This window comes from Siphateles boraxobius, unplaced genomic scaffold (genome assembly GCF_051911475.1).
Source record: "Siphateles boraxobius isolate OS27281-9 unplaced genomic scaffold, OSU_SipBor_1 8, whole genome shotgun sequence".
Taxonomy (NCBI): Eukaryota; Metazoa; Chordata; class Actinopteri; order Cypriniformes; family Leuciscidae; genus Siphateles; species Siphateles boraxobius.
The window spans coordinates 26,454,634-26,469,443 of NW_027509208.1; positions in this window are offsets into that span (position 1 = coordinate 26,454,634).

Consider the following 14,810-nt stretch of genomic DNA (forward strand, 5'->3'; position numbering starts at 1 on the left):
AATACTTTCTGATGTTAAAAAGTCAAGTCAAGTCCGCCAGACTGTAGTCCATATGGGACCTTTTGAACTTTTTTTCTCCACAGAGGGTCTGCAGAAGGTCTAAAGGCTACAGGATGTCCTCAAAGACTCTTTCTGATGTTAAAAAGACAAGTCAAGTCAGCCAGACAGTATGGGACCTTTTGAACTTTTTTTCTGCTCAGAGGGTCCCCAGAAGGTCTAAAAGCTACATGATGTCCTCAAAAATACTTTCTGATGTTAAAAAGTCTAGTCAAGTCCGCCAGACAGTAGTCCATATTGGACCTTTTGAACTTTTTTCTGCCCAGAAGGTCTAAAAGCTACATGATGACCTTAAAGACTCTTTCTGATGTTAAAAAGTCAAGAACTTTTTTCTGCTCAGAGGGTCCCCAGAAGGTCTGAAAGCTACATGATGTCCTCAAAGACTCTTTCTGATGTTAAAAAGTCAAGTCAAGTCCGCCAGATAGTAGTCCATTTGGGACCTTTTGAACATTTTTTCTGCCCAGAAGGTCTAAAGCTACAGAATGTCCTCTTAGACTTTTTCTGATGTTAAAAAGTCAAGTCTGCCAGACTCAAAGTCCAAATGGGAGCTTTGGCACTTTTTTTCTACTCAGAGGGTCCCCAGAAGGTCTAAAAGCTACATGATGTCCTCATAGACTCTTTCTGATGTTAAAAAGTCATCAAGTCAGCCAGACAGTAGTCCATATGGGAGGCTTTTCAACATTTTTCTGCTCAGAGGGTCCCCGGCAGGTCTAAAAGCTACATGATGTCCTCATAGACACTTTCAGATGTTAAGAAGTCAAGTCAAGTCCGCCAACAGTAGTCCATATGGGAGCTTTTGAACTTTTTTTCTACTCAGAGGGTCCCCAGAAGGTCAAAAAGCTACATAATGTCCTCATAGACTCTTTCTGATGTTAAAAAGTCAAGTCAAGTCCGCCAGACAGTAGTCCATATTGGAGCTTTTGAACTTTTTTTCTGCTCCGACGGTCCCCAGAAGGTCTAAAGGCTACATGATGTCCTCATAGACTCTTTCTGATGTTAAAGAGTCAAATCAAGTCCGCCAGACAGTAGTCCAAATGGGAGCTTTTGAACTTTTTTTCTGCTCAGAGGGTCCACAGAAGGTCTAAAAGCTACATGATGTCCTCATAGACACTTTCAGATGTTAAAAAGTCAAATCAAGTCCGCCAGACAGTAGTCCAAATGGGAGCTTTTGAACTTTTTTGTCTGCTCAGACGGTCCCCAGAAGGTCTAAAGGCTACATGATGTCCTCAATAGACTCTTTCTGATATTAAAAGTCGTCAAGTCCGCCAGACTGTAGTCCATATGGGAGCATTGGAAACTTTTTTTTCTGCTCAGAGGGTCCCCAGAAGGTCTAAAAGCTACATGATGTCCTCATAGACTCTTTCTGATGTTAAAAAGTCAAGTCAAGTCTGCCAGAAAGTAGTCCATATTGATCCTTTTGATCTTTTTTCCTGCTCAGAGGGTCCACAGAAGGTCTAAAAGCTACATGATGTCCTCATAGACTCTTTCTGATGTTAAAAGGTCGTCAAGTCCGCCAGACAGTAGTCCCAATGGGAGCTTTTGATCTTTTTTTCTGCTCAGAGGGTCCCTAGAAGATCTAAAAGCTTCATGATGTCCTCATAGACTCTTTCTGATGTTAAAAATTGAAGTCTGCCAGACAGTAGTCCATATGGGACCTTTTGGACTTTTTTTTTCTCACAGAACGTCTAAAAGCTACATGATGTCCTCATAGATTCTTTTTGATGTTAAAAGTCGTCAAGTCTGCCAGAGAGTAGTCCATATGGGACCTTTTGAACTTTTTTTCTGCTCAGAGGGTCCCAGAAGGTCTAAATGCTACATGATGTCCTCATAGACTCTTTCTGATGTTAATAAGCAAATCAAGTCGTCAAGTCCGCCAGACAGTAGTCCATATGGGACCTTTTGAACTTTTTTCTGCTCAGAGGGTCCCAGAAGGTCTAAATGCTACATGATGTCCTCATAGACTCTTTCTGATGTTAATAAGCAAATCAAGTCGTCAAGTCCGCCAGACAGTAGTCCATATGGGACCTTTTGAACTTTTTTCTGGTCAGAGGGTCCCCAGAAGGTCTAAAAGCTACATGAATTCCTCATAGACTCTTTCTGATGTTAAAAAGTCAAAAGGCATTGTTTAATTGCAATGCATTCAAGATCTAACTCATTTTGAGATGGGCAATGCAATCTGTTGTTTTAATAACGTTTTTGTTGTTTCATTCCATTGAATAAAAGGACTAATTTCTTTGTGCAATGAAAAAAAAACTAACGCTTAAAAACTGCTTTTGCATCGCACATATGAAAAAGCGATAGAATAACATTCAAGCGATATGCACTTTTTATGCATTGTGAAGCATTCAGGAACTAAGTCATTCCGTAGTGCATTGAAGAGATTGAATTGCATTGCACATAAGATAAAGCGTTGTGCATAAGCAATATGCGTTTTTTGCAATGCACTCAAGAACTAACTAAATTTGTAGTGCATTTAAGAGATGGGCAACGCTATCTGCTGTTTTAAAAACGTTTTGTTGTTTCATTCCATTGCATAAAAGGACTAACTTATTCCTTTGTGCAATGATAAACTAACGCTTAAAAAACTGCTGTTGCATTGCACATATGATAAAGCGTTAGTATAACATATAAGCGATATGCACTTTTTTTGCATTGCAATGCATTCAATAACTAACTCATTCCGGAGTGCATTAAGAGATCTGCAATGCAATCTGCTGTTGCATTACATTGCACATACGATCAAGCGTAACGAAGAATACCAACGAAAAGCATCGAAGAATAACCTGTAAGCAATATGCACTTTATTGCGTTGCAATGCATTCAAGAACTAGCTGAAGCAAAAGCAGTTTTAATAACATTTTTCTTTTTTTTTTTCCATTGCATAAAAGGTCTAACTTATTCCTTTGTGCAATGAACAAACTAACCATAATCATTTGTATATGAAGGAAAATCATTGCATCAGCTGTTGAAAAGACAACTCACAGCATATTGTTTTTCGCATTGCATACAGCTCATTAATTTGTGTACTCACGAGAAAACTGTCGCTTTCCAAAGCATGCAATAACTAACTTTTCCATTGTTCAACGAAGAGATGTGCAATGCAGCGTGCTGTTGCATTTCACAAGCGTTTTACATGAAAGAATAACATTTGAAAGTAATATGCACTTTGTTGCATTGCAAATGCATTCAAGAACTAATGCGTTTCATTCTATTCCATTGCACAAGCGTTTTGCATGAAAGAATAACATTTAAAAGTAATATGCACTCTGTTGCTTTGAAAATGCATTCAAGAACTAATTTGTTACATTCCATTGCAACAGCTTGCTGTTGCATTGCACAAGCGTTTTGCCTGGAAGAATAACATTTAAAAGTAATATGCACTTTGTTGCATTGCAATGCATTCAAGAACTAATGTGTTTCATTCGATTGCAACAGCGTGCTGTTGCATTGCACTAGCGTTTTGCAAGGGAGAATAACATTTTAAAGTAATATGCACTCTGTTGCTTTAAAATGCATTCAAGAACTAATGCTTTTCATTCCATTGCAACACCGTGCTGTTGCATTGCACAAGCGTTTTGCCTGGAAGAATAATATTTGAAAGTAATATGCACTTAGTTGTATTGCAATGCATTCAAAAACTAATGCATTTCATTCCATTGCAACAGCGTGATGTTTCATTTCACAAGCGTTTTGCATGAAAGAATAACATTTTAAAGTAATATGCACTCTGTTGCATTGAAATGCATTCAAGAACTAATGCGTTTCATTCCATTGCAAATGCGTGCTGTTGCATTGCGCAAGCTTTTTGCATGAAAGAATAACATTTAAAAGTAATATCCACTCTGTTGCATTGCAAATGCATTCAAGAAATAATGCGTTTCATTCCATTGCAACAGCGTGCTGTTGCATTGCACAAGCGTTTTGCAATAACATTTAAAAGTAATATGCACTCTGTTGCATTGAAAAAGCATTCAAGAACTAATGCGTTTCATTCCATTGCAGAAGCGTGATACTGCATTGCACAAGCGTTTTGCATGGAAGAATAACATTTAAAAGTAATATGCACTTTGTTGCATTGCAATGCATTCAAGAACTTATGTGTTTCATTCCATTGCAACAGCGTGCTGTTGCATTGCACAAGCGTTTTGCATGGAAGAATAACATTTAAAAGTAATATGCACTCTGTTGCATTGCAATGCATTCAAGAACTTATGTGTTTCATTCCATTGCAACAGCGTGCTGTTGCATTGCACAAGCATTTTGCATGGAAGAATAACATTTTAAAGTAATATGCACTCTGTTGCATTAAAATGCAATCAAGAACTAATGCGTTTCATTCCATTGCAGCAGCGTGCTGTTGCATTGCACAAGCGTTTTGCATGAAAGAATAACATTTAAAAGTAATATGCACTCTGTTGAATTGCAAATGCATTCAAGAACTAATGCGTTTCATTCTATTCCATTGCACAAGCGTTTTGCATGAAAGAATAACATTTTAAAGTAATATGCACTCTGTTGCATTGAAAATGCATTCAAGAACTAATGCGTTACATTCCATTGCAACAGCGTGCTGTTGCATTGCACAAGCGTTTTGCATGAAAGAATAACATTTAAAAGTAATATGCACTCTGTTGCATTGCAATGCATTCAAGAACTAATGCGTTTCATTCCATTGCAACACCGTGCTGTTGCATTGCACAAGCGTTTTGACTGGAAGAATAACATTTAAAAGTAATATGCACTTTGTTGCATTGCAATGCATTCAAGAACTAATGTGTTTCATTCCATTGCAACAAAGTGCTGTTGCATTGCACAAGCGTTTTGCATGGGAGAATAACATTTTAAAGTAATATGCACTCTGTTGCTGTAAAATGCATTCAAGAACTAATGCGTTTCATTCCATTGCAGCAGCGTGCTGTTGCATTGCACAAGCGTTTTGCATGACAGAATAACATTTAAAAGTAATATGCACTCTGTTGCATTGCAAATGCATTCAAGAACTAATGCTTTTCATTCCATTGCAACACCGTGCTGTTGCATTGCACAAGCGTTTTGCCTGGAAGAATAACATTTAAAAGTAATATGCATTTTGTTGCTTTGCAATGCATTCAAAAACTAATGCATTTCATTCCATTGCAACAGCGTGATGTTTCATTTCACAAGCGTTTTGCATGAAAGAATAACATTTAAAAGTAATATGCACTCTGTTGCATTAAAATGCATTCAAGAACTAATGCGTTTCTTTCCATTGCAAATGCGTGCTGTTGCATTGCACAAGCTTTTTGCATGAAAGAATAACATTTAAAAGTAATATGCACTCTGTTGCATTGCAAATGCATTCAAGAACTAATGCGTTTCATTCCATTGCAGAAGCGTGATACTGCAAAGCACAAGCGTTTTGCATGGAAGAATAACATTTAAAAGTAATATGCACTCTGTTGCATTGCAATGCATTTAATAACTAATGCGTTTCATTCCATTGCGACAGCTTGCTGTTGCATTGCACAAGCGTTTTGCATGAAAGAATAACATTTAAAAGTAATATGCACACTGTTGCATTGCAAATGCATTCAAGAACTAATGCGTTTCTTTCCATTGCAACAGCGTGTTGTTGCATTGCACAAGCGTTTTGCATGAAAGAATAACATTTAAAAGTAATATGCACTCTGTTGCATTGAAAATGCATTCAAGAACTAATGCGTTTCATTCCATTGCAACAGCTTGCTGTTGCATTGCCACAAGCGTTTTGCATGAAAGTATAACATTTAAAAGTAATATGCAATTTGTTGCATTGCAATGCATTCAAGAACTAATGTGTTTCATTCCATTGCAACAGCGTGCTGTTGCATTGCACAAGAGTTTTGCATGAAAGAATAACATTTAAAAGTAATATGCACTTTGTTGCATTGCAATGCATTCAAGTTTCAAGAACTAAAACTCATTCCTGTTTTTTTTATGATAAAATGAAAAATTATTTTTAAGGTAGCATGTCCTACTCTTGAACCGATATGATTTTAATTATTGCTCTTGTCCTGCTAATTCAGTCACTATGAGTCAGTATCAGTATGTACATTCACTGATTCTAGCTTCTCTCATTTCTGTATATTCCTTTTCATGTGAAATGAGTGGGCTACACATGCACACATTCATAAATATAAACTTTATTTCTATTAAATTTTCAAAACTATTTATACGTGTAACATGATGATGTTAAGACCGTCAGACAGTAGTCCATATGGGACCTTTTGAACATTTTTTCTGCTCAGAGGGTCCCCACAAGGTCTAAAAGCTACACGATGATGTCCTTGTAGACACATTCTGATCTTAAAAAGTCAAGTCCGCCAGACAGCTACATGAAAAGCTACATTATGTTCTCATTGACTCTTTCTGATATTAAAAAGTCAAGTCAAGTCCGCCAGACAGAAGTCCATATGGGAGCATTTGAACTTTTTTTCTCCTCAGAGGGTCCCCAGAAGGTCTAAAAGCTACATGATGTCCTCACAGACTCTTTCTTATGTTAAAAAGTCAAGTCAAGTCCGCCAGACAATAGTCCATATGGGAGCTTTTGAACTTTTTTTCTGCTCAGAGGGTCCCCAGAAGGTCTAAAAGCTACATGATGTCCTCAAAGACTCGTTCTAATGTTAAAAAGTCATGTCAAGTCCGCCAGACAGTAATACGTATGGGACCTTTTGAACTTTTTTTCTGCTCAGAGGGTCCCCAGAAGGTCTAAAAGCTACATGATGCCCTTAAAGACTCTTTCTGAAGTCAAAAAGTCAAGTCAAGTCCGCCAGACAGTAGTCCATATGAGACCTTTTGAATTTTTTTTCTGCTCAGAGGGTCTAAAAGCTACATGATGTCCTGATTGACGCTTTCTGATGTTAAAAAGGCAAGTCAAGTTCGCCAGACTGTACTCCATATGGAACCTTTTGAACTTTATTTCTACTCAAAGGGTCACCAGAAGGTCTAAAAGCTACATGATGTCCTCAAGGACTCTTTCTGATGTTAAAAAGTCAAGTCAAGTCCGCCAGACAGTAGTCCATATGGGGCCTTTTGAACTTTTTTTTTTGCTCAGAGGGTCCCCAGAGGGTCTAAAAGCTACATGATGTCCTCATGAAAAAATTCTGAAATTAAAGTCCAGTCAAGTCCGCCAAACAGTAGTCCATATGGGACCTTTTAAACATTTTTTCTGCTCAGAGGATCCCCAAAAGTTCTAAAAGCTACATAATGTCCTCAAGGACTCTTTCTGATGTTAAAAAGTCAAGTTAAATCGGCCAGACTGTAGTCCATATGGGACCATTTGAACTTTTTTTCTGCTCAGAGGGTCCCCAGAAGGTCTAAAAGCTACATGATGCCCTTTAAGACTCTTTCTGAAGTCAAAAAGTCAAGTCAAGTCCACCAGACAGTGGTGCATATGAGACCTTTTGAATTTTTTTTTGCTCAGAGGATCTCCAGAAGGTCTAAAAGCTACATGATGTCCTTATTGACTCTTTCTGATTTTAAAAAGTCAAGTCCTCCAGACAGTAGTCCATATGGGACCTTTTGAACCTTTTTTCTCCTCAGAGGGTCCCCAGAAGGTCTAAAAGCTACATGATGTCCTCAAAGACTCGTTCTAATGTTAAAAAGTCGTCAAATCCGCGAGACATTAGTACAGTCGGGAGCTTTGAACTTATTTTTGCTAAGAGTTTCCCAAGAAGGTCTAAAAGATACATGGTGTCTTTAAAGACTCTTTCTGAAGTCAAAAAGTCAAGTCAAGTCCGCCAGACAGCAGTCCATATGGGGCCTTTTGAACATTTTTTTCTGCTCATAGGGTCCCCAGAAAGTCTAAAAGCTACATGATGTCCTCAAAAATACTTTCTGATGTTAAAAAGTCAAGTCAAGTCCGCCAGACTGTAGTCCATATGGGACCTTTTGAACTTTTTTTCTCCACAGAGGGTCTGCAGAAGGTCTAAAGGCTACAGGATGTCCTCAAAGACTCTTTCTGATGTTAAAAAGACAAGTCAAGTCAGCCAGACAGTATGGGACCTTTTGAACTTTTTTTCTGCTCAGAGGGTCCCCAGAAGGTCTAAAAGCTAAATGATGTCCTCAAAAATACTTTCTGATGTTAAAAAGTCTAGTCAAGTCCGCCAGACAGTAGTCCATATGGGACCTTTTGAACTTTTTTCTGCCCAGAAGGTCTAAAAGCTACATGATGACCTTAAAGACTCTTTCTGATGTTAAAAAGTCAAGAACTTTTTTCTGCTCAGAGGGTCCCCAGAAGGTCTGAAAGCTACATGATGTCCTCAAAGACTCTTTCTGATGTTAAAAAGTCAAGTCAAGTCCGCCAGACAGTAGTCCATTTGGGACCTTTTGAACATTTTTTCTGCCCAGAAGGTCTAAAGCTACAGAATGTCCTCTTAGACTTTTTCTGATGTTAAAAAGTCAAGTCTGCCAGACTCAAAGTCCAAATGGGAGCTTTGGCACTTTTTTTCTACTCAGAGGGTCCCCAGAAGGTCTAAAAGCTACATGATGTCCTCATAGACTCTTTCTGATGTTAAAAAGTCATCAAGTCAGCCAGACAGTAGTCCATATGGGAGGCTTTTCAACATTTTTCTGCTCAGAGGGTCCCCGGCAGGTCTAAAAGCTACATGATGTCCTCATAGACACTTTCAGATGTTAAGAAGTCAAGTCAAGTCCGCCAACAGTAGTCCATATGGGAGCTTTTGAACTTTTTTTCTACTCAGAGGGTCCCCAGAAGGTCAAAAAGCTACATAATGTCCTCATAGACTCTTTCTGATGTTAAAAAGTCAAGTCAAGTCAGCCAGACAGTAGTCCATATTGGAGCTTTTGAACTTTTTTTCTGCTCCGACGGTCCCCAGAAGGTCTAAAGGCTACATGATGTCATTCAAGAACTAATGCGTTTCTTTCCATTGCAACAGCGTGTTGTTGCATTGCACAAGCGTTTTGCATGAAAGAATAACATTTAAAAGTAATATGCACTCTGTTGCATTGAAAATGCATTCAAGAACTAATGCGTTTCATTCCATTGCAACAGCTTGCTGTTGCATTGCCACAAGCGTTTTGCATGAAAGTATAACATTTAAAAGTAATATGCAATTTGTTGCATTGCAATGCATTCAAGAACTAATGTGTTTCATTCCATTGCAACAGCGTGCTGTTGTATTGCACAAGAGTTTTGCATGAAAGAATAACATTTAAAAGTAATATGCACTTTGTTGCATTGCAATGCATTCAAGTTTCAAGAACTAAAACTCATTCCGGTTTTTTTTATGATAAAATGAAAAATTATTTTTAAGGTAGCATGTCCTACTCTTGAACCGATATGATTTTAATTATTGCTCTTGTCCTGCTAATTCAGTCACTATGAGTCAGTATCAGTATGTACATTCACTGATTCTAGCTTCTCTCATTTCTGTATATTCCTTTTCATGTGAAATGAGTGGGCTACACATGCACACATTCATAAATATAAACTTTATTTCTATTAAATTTTCAAAACTATTTATACGTGTAACATGATGATGTTAAGACCGTCAGACAGTAGTCCATATGGGACCTTTTGAACATTTTTTCTGCTCAGAGGGTCCCCACAAGGTCTAAAAGCTACACGATGATGTCCTTGTAGACACATTCTGATCTTAAAAAGTCAAGTCCGCCAGACAGCTACATGAAAAGCTACATTATGTTCTCATTGACTCTTTCTGATATTAAATAGTCCATATGGGAGCTTTTGAACTTTTTTTCTGCTCAGAGGGTCCCCAGAAGGTCTAAAAGCTACATGATGTCCTCAAAGACTCGTTCTAATGTTAAAAAGTCATGTCAAGTCCGCCAGACAGTAATACGTATGGGACCTTTTGAACTTTTTTTCTGCTCAGAGGGTCCCCAGAAGGTCTAAAAGCTACATGATGCCCTTAAAGACTCTTTCTGAAGTCAAAAAGTCAAGTCAAGTCCGCCAGACAGTAGTCCATATGAGACCTTTTGAATTTTTTTTCTGCTCAGAGGGTCTAAAAGCTACATGATGTCCTGATTGACGCTTTCTGATGTTAAAAAGGCAAGTCAAGTTCGCCAGACTGTACTCCATATGGAACCTTTTGAACTTTATTTCTACTCAAAGGGTCACCAGAAGGTCTAAAAGCTACATGATGTCCTCAAGGACTCTTTCTGATGTTAAAAAGTCAAGTCAAGTCCGCCAGACAGTAGTCCATATGGGGCCTTTTGAACTTTTTTTTTTGCTCAGAGGGTCCCCAGAGGGTCTAAAAGCTACATGATGTCCTCATGAAAAATTTCTGAAATTAAAGTCCAGTCAAGTCCGCCAAACAGTAGTCCATATGGGACCTTTTAAACATTTTTTCTGCTCAGAGGATCCCCAAAAGGTCTAAAAGCTACATGATGTCCTCAAGGACTCTTTCTGATGTTAAAAAGTCAAGTTAAATCGGCCAGACTGTAGTCCATATGGGACCATTTGAACTTTTTTTCTGCTCAGAGGGTCCCCAGAAGGTCTAAAAGCTACATGATGCCCTTAAAGACTCTTTCTGAAGTCAAAAAGTCAAGTCAAGTCCACCAGACAGTGGTTCATATGAGACCTTTTGAATTTTTTTTTGCTCAGAGGATCTCCAGAAGGTCTAAAAGCTACATGATGTCCTTATTGACTCTTTCTGATTTTAAAAAGTCAAGTCCTCCAGACAGTAGTCCATATGGGACCTTTTGAACCTTTTTTCTCCTCAGAGGGTCCCCAGAAGGTCTAAAAGCTACATGATGTCCTCAAAGACTCGTTCTAATGTTAAAAAGTCGTCAAATCCGCGAGACATTAGTACAGTCGGGAGCTTTGAACTTTTTTTTTGCTAAGAGTTTCCCAAGAAGGTCTAAAAGATACATGGTGTCTTTAAAGACTCTTTCTGAAGTCAAAAAGTCAAGTCAAGTCCGCCAGACAGCAGTCCATATGGGACCTTTTGAACATTTTTTTCTGCTCATAGGGTCCCCAGAAAGTCTAAAAGCTACATGATGTCCTCAAAAATACTTTCTGATGTTAAAAAGTCAAGTCAAGTCCGCCAGACTGTAGTCCATATGGGACCTTTTGAACTTTTTTTCTCCACAGAGGGTCTGCAGAAGGTCTAAAGGCTACAGGATGTCCTCAAAGACTCTTTCTGATGTTAAAAAGACAAGTCAAGTCAGCCAGACAGTATGGGACCTTTTGAACTTTTTTTCTGCTCAGAGGGTCCCCAGAAGGTCTAAAAGCTACATGATGTCCTCAAAAATACTTTCTGATGTTAAAAAGTCTAGTCAAGTCCGCCAGACAGTAGTCCATATTGGACCTTTTGAACTTTTTTCTGCCCAGAAGGTCTAAAAGCTACATGATGACCTTAAAGACTCTTTCTGATGTTAAAAAGTCAAGAACTTTTTTCTGCTCAGAGGGTCCCCAGAAGGTCTGAAAGCTACATGATGTCCTCAAAGACTCTTTCTGATGTTAAAAAGTCAAGTCAAGTCCGCCAGATAGTAGTCCATTTGGGACCTTTTGAACATTTTTTCTGCCCAGAAGGTCTAAAGCTACAGAATGTCCTCTTAGACTTTTTCTGATGTTAAAAAGTCAAGTCTGCCAGACTCAAAGTCCAAATGGGAGCTTTGGCACTTTTTTTCTACTCAGAGGGTCCCCAGAAGGTCTAAAAGCTACATGATGTCCTCATAGACTCTTTCTGATGTTAAAAAGTCATCAAGTCAGCCAGACAGTAGTCCATATGGGAGGCTTTTCAACATTTTTCTGCTCAGAGGGTCCCCGGCAGGTCTAAAAGCTACATGATGTCCTCATAGACACTTTCAGATGTTAAGAAGTCAAGTCAAGTCCGCCAACAGTAGTCCATATGGGAGCTTTTGAACTTTTTTTCTACTCAGAGGGTCCCCAGAAGGTCAAAAAGCTACATAATGTCCTCATAGACTCTTTCTGATGTTAAAAAGTCAAGTCAAGTCCGCCAGACAGTAGTCCATATTGGAGCTTTTGAACTTTTTTTCTGCTCCGACGGTCCCCAGAAGGTCTAAAGGCTACATGATGTCCTCATAGACTCTTTCTGATGTTAAAGAGTCAAATCAAGTCCGCCAGACAGTAGTCCAAATGGGAGCTTTTGAACTTTTTTTCTGCTCAGAGGGTCCACAGAAGGTCTAAAAGCTACATGATGTCCTCATAGACACTTTCAGATGTTAAAAAGTCAAATCAAGTCCGCCAGACAGTAGTCCAAATGGGAGCTTTTGAACTTTTTTGTCTGCTCAGACGGTCCCCAGAAGGTCTAAAGGCTACATGATGTCCTCAATAGACTCTTTCTGATATTAAAAGTCGTCAAGTCCGCCAGACTGTAGTCCATATGGGAGCATTGGAAACTTTTTTTTCTGCTCAGAGGGTCCCCAGAAGGTCTAAAAGCTACATGATGTCCTCATAGACTCTTTCTGATGTTAAAAAGTCAAGTCAAGTCTGCCAGAAAGTAGTCCATATTGATCCTTTTGATCTTTTTTCCTGCTCAGAGGGTCCACAGAAGGTCTAAAAGCTACATGATGTCCTCATAGACTCTTTCTGATGTTAAAAGGTCGTCAAGTCCGCCAGACAGTAGTCCCAATGGGAGCTTTTGATCTTTTTTTCTGCTCAGAGGGTCCCTAGAAGATCTAAAAGCTTCATGATGTCCTCATAGACTCTTTCTGATGTTAAAAATTGAAGTCTGCCAGACAGTAGTCCATATGGGACCTTTTGGACTTTTTTTTTCTCACAGAACGTCTAAAAGCTACATGATGTCCTCATAGATTCTTTTTGATGTTAAAAGTCGTCAAGTCTGCCAGAGAGTAGTCCATATGGGACCTTTTGAACTTTTTTTCTGCTCAGAGGGTCCCAGAAGGTCTAAATGCTACATGATGTCCTCATAGACTCTTTCTGATGTTAATAAGCAAATCAAGTCGTCAAGTCCGCCAGACAGTAGTCCATATGGGACCTTTTGAACTTTTTTCTGCTCAGAGGGTCCCAGAAGGTCTAAATGCTACATGATGTCCTCATAGACTCTTTCTGATGTTAATAAGCAAATCAAGTCGTCAAGTCCGCCAGACAGTAAGTCCATATGGGACCTTTTGAACTTTTTTCTGGTCAGAGGGTCCCCAGAAGGTCTAAAAGCTACATGAATTCCTCATAGACTCTTTCTGATGTTAAAAAGTCAAAAGGCATTGTTTAATTGCAATGCATTCAAGATCTAACTCATTTTGAGATGGGCAATGCAATCTGTTGTTTTAATAACGTTTTTGTTGTTTCATTCCATTGAATAAAAGGACTAACTTATTTCTTTGTGCAATGAAAAAAAACTAACGCTTAAAAACTGCTTTTGCATCGCACATATGAAAAAGCGATAGAATAACATTCAAGCGATATGCACTTTTTATGCATTGCAATGCATTCAATAACTAACTCATTCCGGAGTGCATTGAAGAGATTGAATTTCATTGCACATAAGATAAAGCGTTGTGCATAAGCAATATGCGTTTTCTGCAATGCATTCAAGAACTAACTAAATTTGTAGTGCATTTAAGAGATGGGCAACGCTATCTGCTGTTTTAAAAACGTTTTGTTGTTTCATTCCATTGCATAAATGGACTAACTTATTCCTTTGTGCAATGATAAACTAACGCTTAAAAAACTGCTGTTGCATTGCACATATGACATATAAGTATAACATATAAGCGATATGCACTTTTTTTGCATTGCAATGCATTCAATAACTAACTCATTCAGGAGTGCATTAAGAGATCTGCAATGCAATCTGCTGTTGCATTACATTGCACATACGATCAAGCGTAACGAAGAATACCAACGAAAAGCATCGAAGAATAACCTGTAAGCAATATGCACTTTATTGCGTTGCAATGCATTCAAGAACTAGCTGAAGCAAAAGCAGTTTTAATAACATTTTTCTTTTTTTCTTTCCATTGCATAAAAGGTCTAACTTATTCCTTTGTGCAATGAACAAACTAACCATAATCATTTGTGTATGAAGGAAAATCATTGCATCAGCTGTTGAAAAGACAACTCACAGCATATTGTTTTTCGCATTGCATACAGCTCATTAATTTGTGTACTCACGAGAAAACTGTCGCTTTCCAAAGCATGCAATAACTAACTTTTCCATTGTTCAACGAAGAGATGTGCAATGCAGCGTGCTGTTGCACTGCAAAAGCGTTTTACATGAAAGAATAACATTTGAAAGTAATATGCACTTTGTTGCATTGCAAATGCATTCAAGAACTAATGCGTTTCATTCTATTCCATTGCACAAGCGTTTTGCATGAAAGAATAACATTTAAAAGTAATATGCACTCTGTTGCTTTGAAAATGCATTCAAGAACTAATTTGTTACATTCCATTGCAACAGCTTACTGTTGCATTGCACAAGCGTTTTGCCTGGAAGAATAACATTTAAAAGTAATAAGCACTTTGTTGCATTGCAATGCATTCAAAAACTAATGCATTTCATTCCATTGCAACAGCGTGATGTTTCATTTCACAAGCGTTTTGCATGAAAGAATAACATTTTAAAGTAATATGCACTCTGTTGCATTAAAATGCATTCAAGAACTAATGCGTTTCATTCCATTGCAAATGCGTGCTGTTGCATTGCGCAAGCTTTTTGCATGAAAGAATAACATTTAAAAGTAATATCCACTCTGTTGCATTGCAAATGCATTCAAGAACTAATGCGTTTCATTCCATTGCAACAGCGTGCTGTTGCATTGCACAA